Source organism: Protopterus annectens, chromosome 4.part1, assembly GCF_019279795.1.
Source record: "Protopterus annectens isolate FY-2018-M chromosome 4.part1, PAN1.0, whole genome shotgun sequence".
In the NCBI taxonomy this organism is placed as follows: Eukaryota; Metazoa; Chordata; order Ceratodontiformes; family Protopteridae; genus Protopterus; species Protopterus annectens.
The window spans coordinates 900850489-900869034 of NC_056734.1; positions in this window are offsets into that span (position 1 = coordinate 900850489).

An 18546-nucleotide genomic window follows, 5' to 3' on the forward strand; every position below is an offset into this window, starting at 1 on the left:
GAGCCCCTGAAATCACAGACACTCAGGTTAAAACAGCCCTCTCCAAAGCCAAAAATACAGCATCAAATGGGACCCAGTGGTGTCCCAGGCTGTGTCCTACATGAACTCAAAGACAAACTAACCCCTCACCTAAACATACTGTTCAAACTCAGCCTCTCCACAGGCTATGTACCCATAGAGTGGTGCACAGCAACGGTTATTCCACTCCACAAAGGTGGAGCCACAACAGACCCCAGAAACTATCGCCGTATAAGCCTGACTAGCTTGGACTGCAAGGCTATGGAGCACATCATCATGGAACTCATTAACAGAGACATTGGGAACCTCCAAACACTGGATCCTACCCAGTTCAGCTTTGCTAAGAGCAGATCATGCCTCCTAAACCTGGTGAACTTCTTTGAGACAGTTACCAAGGCTACAGACAAGGGAAAGGTGGTACACACAGCCTACCTAGACCTCACAAAGGCCTTCGACACCATTCCCCATTCTGGTATTATAGACAAGCTCACCAGCCTGAACATAAACCCCTAAATCACAAGACGGGTTGCCAACTGGCTCATGAACAGAACCTACATGGTGAGAGTTGCTGGAGCTAGGTCCGACTCTAAACCGGTTACAAGTGGCATTCCCCAGGGCTCAGTCCTAGGACCCCTCCTGTTCGGCATATACTTCTCAGAGGTACAGGCAAGCACAGGAGGACTATGGCTTACCAAGTTCACAGATGCCTGCAAACTAGGGGCTATAATTGACTCTCCAGCTGACATAGACATCCTCCAAAAGGGTCTCACTGAGACGGATACCTGGTGTCAAAACCATGGCCTCAAGCTAAATGCCAAAAAGCGCATAGTCATCCCCTTTGGAAAAAACAAAGTACCCACAACCTACTACATAGGTGGTAGTCCCCTAAATATGGAATACGTAATAAGGGATCTGGGGACCCAAGTAGATAGTAATCTCTCCTTTGATAATCACATTGCCAAAGTGGTTAGAAAGTCCTTCTATGTGGCCCACATAATCACAAAAGGGTTTGCATCCAGATCAAAAGAGCTCATTGTGCCTCTCTACTCATCACTCATCAGACCTATCATAGAGTACAATGCCCTATTTGGGATGTACCTTACAAGACACCTGCAACAACTGGAAAAAACACAGAAGTACCTCACCAAGAGGATCACTGGCCTCAAACAGATACCCTATGCAGCTCGACTGAAGAAACTCCATCTGTACTCGGTTACATACCGCCTACTCAGAGGTGATCTCTGCCTGACATACAAGGCCATGTCCAACCCAGAATTGATGGACATGCTCCACCTAAAGAAAACCTTATCCCCTCAAGTCACACGCTCTAGGGATCTAAACCTCACCACAACAATAAATAGGACATGCTGGAGGGATAGATTCCTGTCCCAGAGACTTTCCATGCTTTGGAACAAGATCCCAATCTACATTAGGCAGAGCTCCTCGCTAACATTCTTCAAAAGAAACCTTGAAGAGTGGATGGGTAACAGAAAGTTTACCCGGGGATCACTTCAGTGGCTCTGCTGGACAGAGGCACAGGGAACCAATCTAAGGGGGTGGTGAAAGCCAACACATTCTGGCTAGGCTTATAAATGCCTTCAGGCAGATAGCCTAGAACCTACCTATGAACATATGAACCTTTATGGGAAACTATACGGACCCCAAGATTCACTCTCCTCAGATAACTGTAACACTCTCTTCAACAATATTAATTTTCCAAAAATAGAAAAACATCAAATTGAGCTCTTGGAAGCCCCCATTGTATCAGAAGAAACTTGTGGACGCAATTAAAAGCTTACATCAAAACAAAGCTCCAGGTCCCGATAGCTTTATTTCAAACTTCTACAAAACATTTGCCCCCAAACTGGTCCCTATCCTTCTTAAAGTCTTCAATCACATTAGCAAATTTGGCTTCAAGGACTTATACCTGAAGAATTCCAAGACTATCTTTATACATAAGCCCAACACTGAAAAAACTAATCCAACAAGCTATTGACCAATATATCTTATAAACATAGACATAAATATTCTTTACACAATATTAGCTAATAGACTTAAAAAAAGTTTTACCTACAATTATATCTCCAGAACAAGCAGGTTTTATGAAGGGAAGACAGACTTGGGATAATTCCCTCACACTGACTACAGCCATACAGCTTTTCATGAAAGAAAAGCTCCCAAGATATCTTCTAGCACTTGATGCCACTAAGGCATTTGACAGAGTTAAGTTGGACTTCTTATTTTTGACCTTACAGCACTTCAACATTCCAAAGAAATTCATAAAAATAATTAAAGTACTTTATAACTCTGCATTTACCACACTATTTATAAACAAACCTTGCTGTAACAGAATAAAATAAATTAATGGTACAAGACAAGGCTGCCCCCATTCGCCAAATTTCTTTAATATTTATATTGAGCCATTATTTATTTATCTATCACAGAGAACCTTTCATCATAACCTGCTGTTCTCAGCCTTAGCTGACAACCTCAACATATACTTCCAATTACTTAACTCTGATTAAAAAAAAACAATTAAAAACTATTGATATCTTCTCAAAACCCTCCAAATATGAAGTTAACCCCACAAAGTCGCTCATCCTCCCCATTAACTCATTAAAACATAACTCGTCTCATTTTCTAGACATTGCAATTAAATTAAAATATGATCTTAAGTACTTAGATATAACGTTTGTACATAATCAAAAGAACTCTTTTCAAAATAACCTTCTAAAACATTGGATAAATATCGAACATGACCTGGATAGATGGAAAAACATGAAGCTTCCTGTCTTGTCCAGAGTAGGAGTAATAAAAATGAATATTCTTCCCAAAGTTTTATACCAATTAAATGCAACCAGCTCTATTATTCCTATGAATTTTTTTAAGAAAATCAATAAAACCTTAACTGCATTTATTTGGTTTCCAAAACCCCCAAGAATTGCTCTACCAATACTAATACTCCCAAAAAGTAAAGGAGGTCTGGGTTTACCAGACTTTAAGTTATATTACAACATAATATGTATCAATAAAATCCTTCGAATTGCCAACTATAAAACTAAAACTTAACCCACTCTCTACAATGGATCAAACTATGGTGCGCTCATGTCAAAACACATAACATAAACCCAGTATCCTTACCTTTCATGGATAGATTCATACTAAAGGACACCAAAATACATATTCTACTCAAACATAAAAATCAAAGCATTTCAAAATCTATTTTCCTCTTTACATCTTGAAAATACGTTTGTCCTTCTGCAGCCTGTCCATCTAAACACAAACCTGAAGGTAGGCAATAAAATGTTAAACTTGGATCAATTTCCCCAAATCAAAAACTATATTGTCTGTGACTTCTGCATACGTAAGGACAAATTATTAAGCCATATTAAAACTAATCTTAACCTAAGCAACAACTATATCATAATACTGAGACAAATTAAAGAACTGGTATCTTCTACTAGAGGCATGCCATACAGAGTAGAGGAAGTAGTAAACCTTGCACAATCCCTAATGAAATTTTTAAAACTCAAAAACAAGATGCTATCAGCTTCATACAAATTAATTTTGGCTATTAAATACCAATCTTCACCTACATACGCTCACTAATGAAAGGATAAAAATCATAATTTAACTGAGGTCCAACTCACTCTTGCTTTTAATAATGCAAACAAATTCTCCCCCTTCAAGAAGCTTGTATATACCCAGTTAATGATAAATAATAATGCCTATTATACACTAGAACGTCTAAACAAGTTCTTCCCAAGCACCTCTCCTCTTTCCCCTTTTTGTCCATTGCAACCAGTGGACCTTTAGCATATTCTCTGGTACTTGAAACATGCACATAACCTCTGAAACTCATTAAGGGTCAAACGTCAGAAAATGGGCTATTGGAAATCTACTCTATCTTGGGAGTTTGCTACATTGCATTTGAGTCCTATTGATATGCCCAAGTCTGACTTGAATACCCTGATAGCTCTATTTGCATTAGTCAAACTGTACTTCACCCAAAACTTACTTGACAGGTCAAAAATAGAATGGAAGGGCTTTATATGGCCTCTAAATATATCATATCTCACAAACTATTTATAGGTAATAGAAATAAGTGCATGACATTTCTCAGCTTCTGGAATCTTATCCTAGAACACATTTTGAAATAAGATATAACAAGAACACATCTATCAACGTATCCCTACGTTAATTCCCGAAGTCTCTTCCTCATGAGATTCTAACAGATAGTAGTCTCTGTTGGTTTTATTTTTGTCTTTCATTGTAATGAAGTGATCACTCACTAACTTTAATAAATAGTAGCACTATATGTAAATAGTTGTATATATTATTTGTAAAAGAATCCTGCTATGTACCACTTACTCTAAATGTATGCCTGTATTACTCCAAACATTCAATTTAATTGTATAACTGAACCATTCTCTTTAGATGCTAGAACTTTTGTCATCTCATGACTAGTAGTTAAAAGGTATTATCTTGCTAATTGTGAGTTCAAGATTAATCTGTTCATGAAGAAATGTCATGTTGTATATTTTTGCATATTAAATGTTGAAAAATACAATAAAATAAAAGTTTGAAAAAAAAAGAATTTTCAAATGAAACTTCTGGGCTAGGATATGTGGGGAATCTACTGTTGATCTGTACAAACATTTAATTCACAGTCTCTTCTTTATGATTTTGGTATATTTACAAGTGACAATTCAGTACAGAGGATTAAGACAATGAACTGCTAATGGGCTTCATACTGTATTTCTTTGTTTGACTTCCTGTAGTCGTTAATTGTCTGCCTTGTGACTCTGAGCAAATAAACAATCAAAGCATATTCTTGAGTATCTCCCTGAAAATATACATTTTGTGCATAATGGGTTTATCCATTTAATAAAATCCTTCACCACATCCTTCAAGTCATGAATCCATTTTGACCATACATGGTGTACATTTTTTGAACTAATGACATATTTCTGGTAAAGTGCTCAGTAACACATAAAAATATCAAGGCAAATTAGGAGGGTTATACTGCTGTGAATGCCTTGTCCAGCCTTATTGCAAATACTTAAAAATATGGTTTTCAAAAATAATCTGAAATCACGGAGTCTGCAAGATTTATTGCAAAAATTGCAGGGACTAACCATTTAAAGACGTTGGTTGGAATGCATGCAAACCACACAGCAGCAAAGCAGTTAAGATACTGAGTTCTGCTTAATTGGAATTAGATACAACAGGTAACTGCATCAGACTAGGCTTCACAACTTACAAGCACACACACAAGCATGATACATGCCCATATTAATAACATTAGTATCACTGTAAACTAAACTTCCCACCTGACATCTCCTAAACAATGATGTACATATCTTGAAAAGCAAAACAAAATTGAAGGGAAGCTCATAAAATGCTGGACTGGACGCTGCATAAGAAGTAACAGAAACAGAAAAATAAAGCAACAAATCTCAAGTAAAAGTATAAAGAAGGGATACTGAGACAGACAAAGGATACTGAGACAGAAGGACAAAGCAAAAAACATATTAGTAGCATGCCTCTGTGTGAAGTATGCCTGACTATAAAACATATGTCTAGCTACAGAAGTACAAAACATTTCCACTGATACTATGGGGTAGAGATATGACAAGACATAGTGCAGACAAGAAATGGGGTCAAAAGGTCAGTAGCAGATACTACCGATATGCTAGGGATTATCCTCACGAGTAAGGTAGGTAATATGCTTTGGGGTAGCAGAGGCCATGGGTAGTGTGAGGCCACAACCATATCGATGTGTCTTGAGAAAAAGGGACAAGAAAGTGCTTGGCAGACAAGTCCACTTGCACAGAATATGCAGCATGACATATTCATCATGCCAGAGTGATGTATTAAAGGCAGGCAATAGAATGGTTGTCAGCATATGGTGGGTAAGTACCATGATGTAAGCCAGGATTTACTACAAGACAGAGTGTTCATAATGGTAGGATGCCATGTGTAACTGTCACAGGAATGGTCATTTTGTGAAACAGTGTACACCAACTATGGAGAAATGTGACTGTTTCTCTATGTAGGACTATCAGGGCTGTGGAATCATATACAGTAAATTAACTGACCAATGGTCTGGCAATAGTATATTACATTTTACATGATGTGAGGGCATACCTTGAAAGTTATATTTCCATCTCCTGAAAGAGTGGAACATAACAGCATGTCATGTAGAAGGGTCAATGTCTATGCCAGCATGACCAGTGCAAGTGTATCCAGAGGTATGTATTACCGCATACAGTGGGTGTTACAATTAACCAGAACATAAGTGTACATTAGAGAGATATTGTGCTATGACATCTGTATCAAAATAGGACCCTAGTCTCATTTTTCTGCTCAGAAGCTGAAAACATAAAAGGAATGAAAAGACACATGAAAATATGTACTGCAAAGGTCCTCCTAGTTATGCAGTAAATTAAATTGCTATGCAGCTGTTATGAATACTTACTGTAGAACTCAGGGATACTCTCATGTTCTACTTTGGACTCTCCAAACAACTGCAGCTGGGATAAGTGACCAGAGAATACCATCTGCAGATCTAGAAAATTGATTTGCCGTTCTTCTTCACAGAGGTGTATAATATCTAGATGGTGGGTTTTGAGGTCACTGCAGTGGTGTCTGCACTCTCTGCACTCCTCACTACAGCAGTTTATGCAGTTGCAGTAGTCACTGCCCTGGCAAGGCTGTTTCAGACAGCAACCTTCTACTAAGGAGCCCTCATGGAAGTCCCCAGGCAGGCGCTTCAAGTAGTCTGTGCTCAAAAGGCCACAAAAATGTTGGTCTTTTTGGAGCACCACCTGGGAGCCCTTGTACTCTCAGTGCCGTTGGAAGCCATGACCCTTCACTAGTCACAGGCTAGAGGAACATGAGAGCTGCTGCCAATACATGATGCACAGTAGCAGGCACATAGTTTGAGTGAAAGGTCATGGTGCCAGTATATAATGGTGCGTACATACTTGGCATGCCACTATGATATTTGTGTGTGAACAGTGTGAGTGACTAGACCACATTATAAACATTTGCTCTTCAGCACATCTGTAGAACATAATGATACATTAAATAAATCACTATGCCTGCTGGGGAGGGGGGGGGGGGCAGTGGCCCACCATTCTAGCATATGCACTTCACATAGCTTCTTATGTGAGTGCATAATCTGGGAAGACCCTTGTAGTGAAGTCTTGGGTAGGAATGCAATGAAATAAAAGTGTGACTTACAGATACTGACCCAAAACTGACTCATTAGCATACTGCCACACTACAAACCTTGAAGTTACCCGATAAATATAGCTGTAGCCACTGCTGTGCTCATCAGACAATGGACTTGGTGAATTACATTTTCTACTTCATATTCTACTTTGGAGTTTCAAAACAAGTACAGCTCTGGTGTTTGTTGAGTTACATGTCATTTGTTGAGGGTTGGTGGTTGGTTAAGAACAACTGACTGTTGCCTGGAGGAATGTAGGAGTTGTTAATGTGCTGCCACTATGCTTTAAGTTCCACAGCATGAGGCATGATGTATGCTTTGATGGAGGTAGGGCACATATAGACCCAGCATGAAGGCCAGTGATTGTGGGTGCCATAATGTGGCTCCCCATTATTTTGTACATTGTATGGGTGTATATAACTGGCAGCAGTATCCTTTGTGTCACATGGAGTAGGAGAAGAAGTAAGTAGGGTTTGTAAGATGGCAGTCTGTGTGATAGCCTTGTTTAATAGAGGCTTGTGGGAAAAATGGTTTGTCAAGCAGTACCTAAGTTACTGTTGTTGATGGGGGGCGGATAGCCATTTTAACCCATGTCTCAATACAGAGTAGCTGCAACTGTCCATGCAATGCAAAGGCTTCTCTGATGTGATATCCTTCACTAGTAGGTAACTTTCTTTTTCTCTTGATCTCTATGGTACTCATTGATGGGTTGGTGGTGGTGGTGGTGGGGTGAACTACCATGACAAACTGCACAGCCTTTGTATTCCTTAGTGGAGTTTATGGCAAGGGGGATACATTGTCCATCTGTGTATCTGAGATTTTGTTTGGAGGGGTCAGTCATAAAGCAATGGTTGCTTATGTAAAATGTTTTGTAATATTGTGTGCCTCTGTTATGAGGAGGGAATCATACTGACATGTACATTTAACAATCAATAACAGAGACATTATATGGGATGTTAGTGACATGTTTGTCAAGGGTCTTACCCCATTGGACTAAGTTCATACCTCTCAACTTCTTAGAGTAAGAAATCTGGACAAAGCCATGCATAAAAGTGGGAGAAAGGCCAAAAATAGGGAGAATTTTTAAATATTGCTCTTACAAACTTAGAAAGTTGATAGAATAACATATTTTGCATTAGCATGTATTTTCTGAAGGGTATGAAGTCTGAAACTCAAACATCTGTCATTATTTTCTAATTTCAATCTTTAATGAGTTGCCACTAATTTGCTTGAAAACCACAATTTTATGAAAAACGGACCAAAAACATGAGGAAAAATGTGGACATTCTGCAAAAATCTGTACAGTTGAGAGGTATGGTCAAGTTATATGCATACCTATATTTTCATTGACAGTCTATTTCATAGGTGGTGTAGGTCACAAAAATGGCATTCATGTGCAGTGGTAGGCATTGTAGCACTACTACAGTTAAACAGTTAGACAAGGTACAGGACAACATAATTTTACCCATTCACAGTTATCAAGGAGGCTGTATGTTAGATGTTGTGAACCTTTACCAAATAGAAATTATGACGTTTCAGATATCCTTTTTGTACAGCAGGAAATTCATTGCAGATAAATGCTGTTGCAGTTTGGTTTGTGTCAGAGGAACACTTATGATGTCAAATTGCCACTAAACAGCAAGTACATGTGCAGGTGAAATGTGCCTTTTTGTTAGACAGATATAACATAGTCTAAGGTAAAATCAGACTTTATTATGGTCTACTGAAATATTGACAGCAGGTGTATAATATGGCTCCCTACCGGAATGTTAGCATTCAAAATGATGAGTGCCGATGCATGGGAAACAACAGTTTAAAACTGCAGGAGAAGAGTGAATCCCAAAGATTGCTTTTTTCCTTTAAACTTCTTTTCTTGGAAGGGGGCACCCCTCCCCCAACTTAACTATTATATACTAACTCTGAGATCACTATGTCATGGAGAAAATGGAAGAGTCTGTGAAATGGCCATCTTGGACTTAGTATATGCAAATCATTTTTTTGTTCATTCAGTCCCCATGTTTCTGGATTTGCGCTACTGAGTCCCAACATTTCAAATGGTTACCATATAATACATCAACTGCTTATATGTGTGTCACATTTTCATTGAAGAATGCATCAGAAGGACAGAATGACATGTACTGAAGGTGCTCTATGAACATGGTTGGCATATTCTCCTTACCAGTAAGAAAGACCAGGCCTTCCATCAGCATGTCTGGTGGGACCCTGTTGAGCAGGCCATTGAAGCTGATTGCTCGAACTGCTTACATGAACAATACAAAGTATGACCAGTGACATGACTGAGCATGCCTGAAAAATGTAACTGGCAGAGGAATAGAGAGTCATGGGTATCAGACCACTGACAGAGTCAGAACTAGATGACTTAGAGAGATATGTTGTATTTAACTGGGAGGCAGGTCAGGTCCTCAAATTCAGAAGAGGACTCAGTATCAGCATGTAACTTCACAGAGAATCTTGACTGCCCCTGGGCAATGCCCCAAGTATGTATTACTAGACATAATATTATTATTTCCACTAACCATGTTAACATAACATCTACACCCAGCTATCTACTGGCAAAGTACCATAGGATAGCCCACATTAGATATGACTCTCCCAATCCCAGAAAATCTCTAACTCTATATAGTAAATTCCCAAATCCTAGACTTCAAACACTACTCCTCTCTTTACAAGATGGAGACATTCACCCAAACCCAGGCCCAACAACTGCTCCTACCACTCAACTCATCAACTTCAACCCCTCTACTATCCATTCCCTTACCAAACCACCTAACTCATTCTTATTAGTTCACCTCAACGTACGTAGCATTAATAACAAAGTTGCACAACTCCATGCTCTCTTGGAAGTCTACTCCTTTGACATTCTTTGTTTAACAGAAACTTGGTTAAAACCTGTAACTAAAGACAATGAAGTCATCCCACCTGGTTATAATATTTTGCGACTTGACCGTGCAACCAAAAAGGGTGGTAGTGTAGCTATCCTATTTAAATCTGGGTTACAGATTACTGCCTACGACTATACCACCTCAAGACTCCAACGCTGAAATTCTTATTACCAGGCTTCAACTTAACAAATTCAAATCCATTTATATTATCTGTATCTATCTTCCTCCTGGTAATAACATTGCCACAATAGAGAATATCCTTTGTTGGCTATCCCAAAATTTACCTCAAGAAACCATAATCCTAGGTGATTTTAACATTGCTTGGAAGTGTTGTAGCAGTAGCCACCCTACAAGCCATATTAACCTTTTTGGTTTTTCTCAAACCATTACCTCCCCTACCAGGATAAACAAGCCTAATAAGAAAGAAGGTACCTTAGATTGTATTCTCATAAATAATCATCCCCAGACATATGAATCTGGAACCCTCCCTGATGATGTAAGTGATCTCTCAGTAACCTACATCATCATCAGGTTTAAAACCTAATCCAACCATATTTAGGACAATTAGAACCAAATAAAACTTCAACCCCGATCTCTTCCAAAGAGAACTAAGAGCATGTAACTGGTCTCCCTTACAATACCTCCCACTGGAGGAAGCTGTTAATTACTTTAATTCTAACTTCCTAGCCATACTAGACCACCATGCACCAACCCGCTCTATCAGAATGAGAACTAAATCTGCCCCATGGCTTTCAAAAGAAATCAGGCAAAAATCCATCTCAGAAATAAATAATGGAATAAATCTCATTTAACTAAAAACACAGTAGATCAACAAAATTTCAGACAACTAAGAAATGAAACTAAAAAAGCTATACTGTCTGACAAAAGAAACTACTACCTACAATCCCAGCAGACTCACCATAATAAATCACAAAAGTTCTGGGCAAGTATTAATCAATTATTACATCCAGGTCAATCCATCACACCAAACCCACAAGGCACAGACCAAGAGAATCCCAAGCAGACTGCTAATGCCTTTAATACCTTTTTCACTGAGGCCATTCAAACTCTTGCCAGTCAGTTATCTACTCAGGACCTAACTATATCCAACTCTAACTCTAACCCACCAACACCATTTCTCTTCCAACCAGTTCCAACAACATATATTCTTACCCTTATCCAAAAACTGAAACCGTGCACTCCTTCAGCAGACCAACTACCCGCTGAATATCTACAAAATACAGCCAAATATATCGCCTATCCCATTTCCATTCTCATCAATAGACCCATCAGTGAAGGACACATCGCTAGAATATGGAAAGTCTCCCATATATCCTCCTTCATAAGGGTGGAAACTCTACTGAACTCTCCAATTACCGTCCCATAGCCCTACTATCTCCCTTAGCAAAGATCATGGAAAAATGCATCCATAGACAATTGCTAGACCACCTAATCCAAAATAACTTACTTTCCAACTCTCAATGTGGTTTCACACCTTCCCACAGCACTACTACTGACTTCCTTTCCTTTACTGACTGCATTAACAAAAACCATAACCTCAGCATGCTTTCCTCTGCACTGTTTATAGATCTGTCCAAGGCTTTCAATATGGTAAATCACCAGATACTTATGAATATCCTCAAATCCCTGTCAATAGAAGCACTAGCTATAAAATGGTTCCAGTCCTACTTAGATAACAGACAACAGGCCGTACTTTGGCACAACACTCTATCTACCCACCTGCCCATTAACCTTGTTGTCCCTCAAGGGTCCATATTAGGACCTCTCCTATTTTCTATATTTATCAAAAATCTTCACCTAGCAATCCCCCAAGCTACATGCATACAATATGCAGATGATTCCACACTTATATGCTCAGCCACATCTATATCTGAACTTCACTCCCTTACCCAAAATATCTTTAACACAGTTGAACAATGGTTTACACAACGCTGTCTCCTTCTGAACCCCCAAAAAACTAAAATCCTCCTTTTTACTCCTACTTGTAAGTCCCCCCAATAGACTTCACAATAACATCCAGTAACAGTACTCTCATATCCCCAGATCCAACTACCAAATTAATAGGTATCACCATAGATAACAACCTTAACTTTGACACCCATATTAACAATACCCAAAAATCTGTTAATAGAAAACTAGGCTCTCTCTACAGGATCAAACCCTTCCTCCCTCCTGCAGCTAGAATAACTATTGCTTATACCCATCTAATTTCTACTCTCCTCTATGCCTCACCCATATATACTAAGCTCTCGAAAAACAACCTTAATAAAATGGAAAACTCCTACAATAACATCGGCAGATTTGTTGCAGATAACCCTTTCGAACCCACCACTGTTTTAATCTAAAGCAGCTAGGATGGCTTGAATTACAGAATCAGCTTAAATTCCACCAACTTACCATTGCCCATAAAACCCTTTACCAACCTACCAATACCCCTATACTATCTACCCTCATTATCCCCTACAACAATCTAAAGACCTTATGATCATCACATAAACTTCTTGTAAATATTTGTAAATCAAACAACAGGGCCGGGGACTCTTTTTTTCTCTAATACTGTTGGAAAATCCTGGAACCATCTTCCTAGCAAACTTTCTTCTCTTCCCTCTATATCACTCTTTAAAAACAAACTGAAAGTTTTCCTCAGAATACACTGGTTGTGCCCCTGTACTAAACCTGACTGATCAACTAGCTCTCTTACTTGGATCAACCTTCCCTCCTCTTCTCAGTAATCTTGTTCCTTTTCTTAATAACAACTGACCTTGTCCTTCTAGATACTTTTACCTACATCCTCAGAATTTCATTAAGGAGACTACTTTTACTAATATATTGTATAATTCTGCTCCTACGTTTTCTTTATGACTACTTGTATACTAATATATTATATAACTCAGCTGCCATCTTTTTCTTTATGATGTATTGCAACTACATTTTGTATTGTACTAATTGTATCTGTATATTTTGCACTGTTATGAACGAATGACCACTTTGATTATTCTCTTTACTGTACCTGCAATGTTCATTTTATACATTCATTTTTTTGTATGAGTGATTTTATTTTGTTAATTCGGAGCTTATCTCCCCAGGCCTCTACTGAAAATGGACATATATCCAGTTAGACTTGCCCGGTCAACAAATGTAAACTAAAATAAAAAAAAATAAAATATTATGCATTACAACCTGCCTTACTCAGACCAATAACACCAATGGATATGATCAATTTGTTCACACAGTTATGCCTGGACTTCAGCAACAACATCAGTCGGCACAAAGTATGTGGCTTGTACATTTTGTCTGCCCTTCTATTTTATAGCTGTACCTTCACTGGGATGTCAGTGTTTGGCAATGTTGCTTTAATACACTTTGATGGTTTTATGTGTTTTCTCAGGTGCTGCAGTATCAGGGTTCTGCACCTGTAGATATCGGCATGCCTGATGTTGAGGAACTGTACAAAACTGATGATGATGACAGCCATAGCCCAGCACAGTCTACAGCTATAGTGCCACTGTTAGGTACAGGTAATGTGGCAGGCACATCACCTCCCCCTTCCTCTGACATTGCTCCTGTGCTTGTGCAACCCACTTTTCAGGTGCAGAAAACCATTAGAAGGACTGAAACTGGCTGATGTCAGCATAGGGTGTGACTTTTTCCCCTGCATCTGAGAAATCCTTGCATGTTGGCACCTCCCTTCCTCATCATCAATCACCTTTTTATAGATTTTCTACATGGAGTCAGGGAGTCATGTCAATTGTCCCCATCTCTCTTCATTCAGTGCAACTCTCCCACTTTCTTGGACAGTCATGCCTGACTGTCACAGGTCTTCACTCACACAATCCATTCATCTCATTGCTGGATGCCCTTCTTTCCCTTGCATTCTTTCTGTCTGCCTATAATCTTCTTCACTAAAATGTCTTCTTCTTTTCTGTATATGTGCCCGAGCCACAGTAATCTTTTCTCTTTGATCTTCTTTGCAGTTGGAGCAGCTTGAGCTTCTGCTTTGCTGTCTCTTTTCTTCATCTTCCACAGTTTGCATCATACCACCCATCTCTTGGAGAAAATGGAATATTCTGAGAAATGGCCATCTTGGACTTAGTATGTGCAGATCCATGCACCTCATCTCCATCTAGCTTCTTCAGCTGCTCTACCTTCACTGGTCAGATTTCTGTACCATACAGCAGTACTGGTTGCATCACTGTTTTGTACATGTCTAATTGATATGATTGAACAATCACTACATCGAACTACACATCACTGAGAGAAAAGGATCAGATGGTTTAAACATCAAACATTAAGGTCTTCAAATCCAAGCTCATTGAAGTACATTGTTTTGCTAACATCTTAGACATGATCCATTATAAATGTGTTCAAAGTGCCAAAACAGTATAAAATGTACATAGATTCTGTAGGTAACATCACTTACTGACTAGTTGGCCAGCCAATGTACTTAGAGGAGTTCAGATTCGATGGCCTGACGTTCATTGTTTCAATCAATTGATCCTTTTGTCTCGTTGATGTGTAGTTTGATGTTGTGGTTATTTGATCATGTCAAGTAGATTCATTTTGTACTTTCAGCATTCTTGTGTCATATACTACCCCTGACACTCCACCAGTTGGCTGCAGCCAGTTACAATTCTGTCTTTGACCTCCTCATTCAGATTTCCCTTCTCCTCAACCATCCCCCAGGTACTTGAAGTTGTTAACTTGTTCCACTATTTTCCCTTCTATCACAATTCACAGCTTCTTTTGATTTCTCCCATTTGCTGCCATTACAGTTGCCTCTTTGTCTTTAGTTTTGCATTCTTGCATTCCATTCCCATATGTTTTGCTAAGCATCTTCCTGTAATTTTACATCATCTGCATGCCGCAACTTTGTTGGTCTGTCCCTCCTGACCTGCTTGTTAATGTAGTCCATCACCAGTATGAACAGCAGTGAGCTTAGAGCTGAACCCTGATTCACACCCACTCAGAATGGAAACTTATCTGTGAGTCTGGGCACTGCTTCTACTTGTGTCACTGTGCACTTGTACATAACCTGCACTAATTCTACTTAACTTTCTGGGACTTCAAACCATTGCAGGACTGCCCAGATAATGTTTCTTGGGACCTTGGGAGATTATGAGTACTTCCTCTATGTCTAGGAATGCCCAGTTGGACTATTTTCTTATCTCTGTCTTCCTTGAAACTATCTGTCTTACTGGAAACAACAGGTCATGTGTGCTGCATCATGATCTGAATCTCAGCTGTTTCCCATCTCACTTTCTAGTACTCTCCATATTCATTTAGCAGTCACTCTGTCCAGAACTCTCATGCAGTGTGATAGTAGTTTTACATGTCTATACTGCCCAGTTGTGAGCATCCCCTTTGTTCTTGTACATTAGCACTAGTTTGCTTATTCTTCACTCAAATGTGATATGCCGTTTTCTTCTCCTATCTCACCTAATATCTTGATCATATCTGCCGTGACCTCATCTGTGCCTGCTGCTTTCCCTGACTTAATTTTCCTTAGTGCTGTTCTTACTTCTTCCGTGGTACAGTCCTATTCTTCTTCTTCTCTCATACTAGGCTCTGTCTGGAGCAGTACAACTTCTGTGGGTTTTTGTCATTCAGAAGTTGCTGGTGAGCAGGTTGTTGCCAGCATTGCTTATGAAGGATGCCTGATGACTGTCTTCTCTGTCTATTTCACTTGCAACTTGATATGGTTTCTTTGTGCCATATACTGAGTCACTTTTCAGAAGCTGGTTGAGTCTCTCTGATGCCTCGTTCTTTGTTTTGGCAACTGCTGTCTTAGCATTTTTGTAAGACACTTAGTATGGCCTCTTAGCCTGGTCCGTGTTTTCTATCTCCCACATTTTCCTACTCTCCTTCATTCCTGGAAATCTGCTTTCCAGCATTAGCTTTCCTTATGCATCTTATTTCCAAATCTGACCCAGCTGCATATCTGTTCTATAGTCCTCACACATGCTATTTTGAGGGGCTGCCATTCTTCTTCAACTCTGCCTATTTCCTCTTCTTCTTTAGATGTTACAGCCCTGAGCATTTCTTTAAATTATTGTCTTTTCTATCCAGTCAACTTCCAGGTCTTCAACCTGGTTTCTGTTGACCTTATAGTCTGCTCTGAACACTGCTTCCAGCTGATGATTGTGGTAACCAGTGGTTTATGCTGCAGGCAAACTGTTTCACTTGGGTTGACTTTGTAATTGCTGGTTCTACCCCAGTGCTCTTTCCTTACAAAGAGGACATGTACCTGAATTGTGTATTGGTCACTTTTATGCATGATCTTATGACTGTCTGTCTTGGTGAATCATGTGTGGTTACCATCAAGCCATTTGCCAGACAGATGTCTAAAATAGTCGCTCCTCCTTTATTCTTGTTACCTTACTCATGTTGACTCATGCAGTCCTCATATCACGTTTGTCTGTTTGCCCCAATATCTGCATTCAGGTCTCCCAGTATCAATAAAAACTCATGTTTTCCTTGCTATATCTAGTTGATCCTGCACCTTTTCCTCACTGTCACAACCCTGCTGTAGGGCATAGGCTGAGATTATGAATACTACCCTGTCTTTACCCTGCAGTCTGGTTGCCAAGAGTCTATCACTAATTCTGAAAACATACCTGAAGTCTTCTGAAGCCTCTCCCTCACCAAAAATCCCTCTCCATTTCTAGTCTGTCCTGAGGAGTAGCCTCTGCATCCCAAGCTAAGTGGCTTTGCTACACTGACTTTCTATCTTCTTTCCTGGATGCAGAGAGCCCAGACTTCTCTTTATAGTTATGTCATCCACTTCCAAGCTCTAGCCTGTTAGTGATCCTGTACTGAGTGTAGCCATCCTTATTTCATATTTAGCAGGTTGACTGATTTTTAAGTCCAGCTTTTGCTCAACAGAGCTATCCCAGATACCCCAAGCTGGAAACCTGGTCACTAGCCGGCCAGTAGCATATTGATCAAAGTCTACTGGGTTAATGGTGGGTAACCACTAGCACATAGGTGCATATAGACCCATCCTATAATTAGCACGGTTTCTTGGCATAGGTCAGAGTAAGCCAGCTCCTTGATCCACTTACCACTTTCAAATATCCTGGCACATTCTTTGCGACATTAGTCAATTCAGCCAAATCACCTAGAGCTAATTTTTACACAATTGAATGGCTATCCCTGACACGACACACAGTCTGTGATCCATGTTCTTCTATCAAAAGAATACTGCAAACAAAAGCTGATGTCCAAAGCAAGTAGGCTACACAGATCATCCACTGAGAGGCAACATCTAGAGTCTGAGCTTCTACCCACAACTCCATTCTTGGGTGAGTTTAAGGTGGAAACGCTCAGCATGTTTTCTGGGAGGTGGAGGTATGACAGAGAGACACAGGGAGAATATGCAAGATCCATACAGGCATTAGCCAGAGATCAGGATCGAACTTTGTACCAATACATCTCAACCTCTAAGAGGAAGAAATCTGGACAAAGCCATAAATAATGTGGTGACAAAGCCCCAAAAATAGGGGCACTTTTTACATATTGCTCTTACAACCTTAGAAAATCGATAGAATTATATGTTTTGCATAAATATGAATTTTCTGAAGGGCATGAAGTCTGTAATTCAAATGTCTGCTATTATTTTCTGACTTCAGATCTCAATGATTTGTCAATAATTTGCCAGCAAATTGCAATTTCATGAGAAACAGACCAAAAATATGATGCAAAAATCTGGGCATTCTGTGAAAATATGTACAGTGAGAGGTGTGCTTGTATCTTGTACAGGGGAGGCAAAGACCTTAACAATCATGCCAGCTATGTTAAAACTTAGTCCTACTCAGTTCGTTAGCAGAAAGCATTCATGGCCACTGCAAAGAAAATGTGCAGGGCCATCATATACACACAGAATGATACCACCACACCCATAGCAGAGTTGATTTTTACATGGTCTAATTAGAGACCTCAGAGAAGTCTTTACTCATGCATGCAGCATTTTGAAAGCCACTGTAGGGAGTTTGTATGCTGCAGGTGATGATGCATGGCCATACACTTTAGGCATTTCTATTTTCATGGCTGATTCTCTTCCACTGCTGGTTAGAAAGCCCATTGTGGTAGGGCTAGGACACCATTAAGGTCCTGTATTGTCACCACCTCTACACCTACAACCAGTACAGAATGCCATGGATGCAGAAGCAGAGGGTTCACCTATTGCATGCCCTGCCTTTCACACTCATAAAATACTCAGTCTTCTCTGCTCACTGTTGATTATGCTAGTGAAAATCTCCAGACAGCACCCCTTACCACGGATAAGAACATATATGGTTTGCTGCCACTGAGAACCATGAACAGTGCAGCGTGTATTACAGAAGCTGTGTCCTTGCACATACACACACC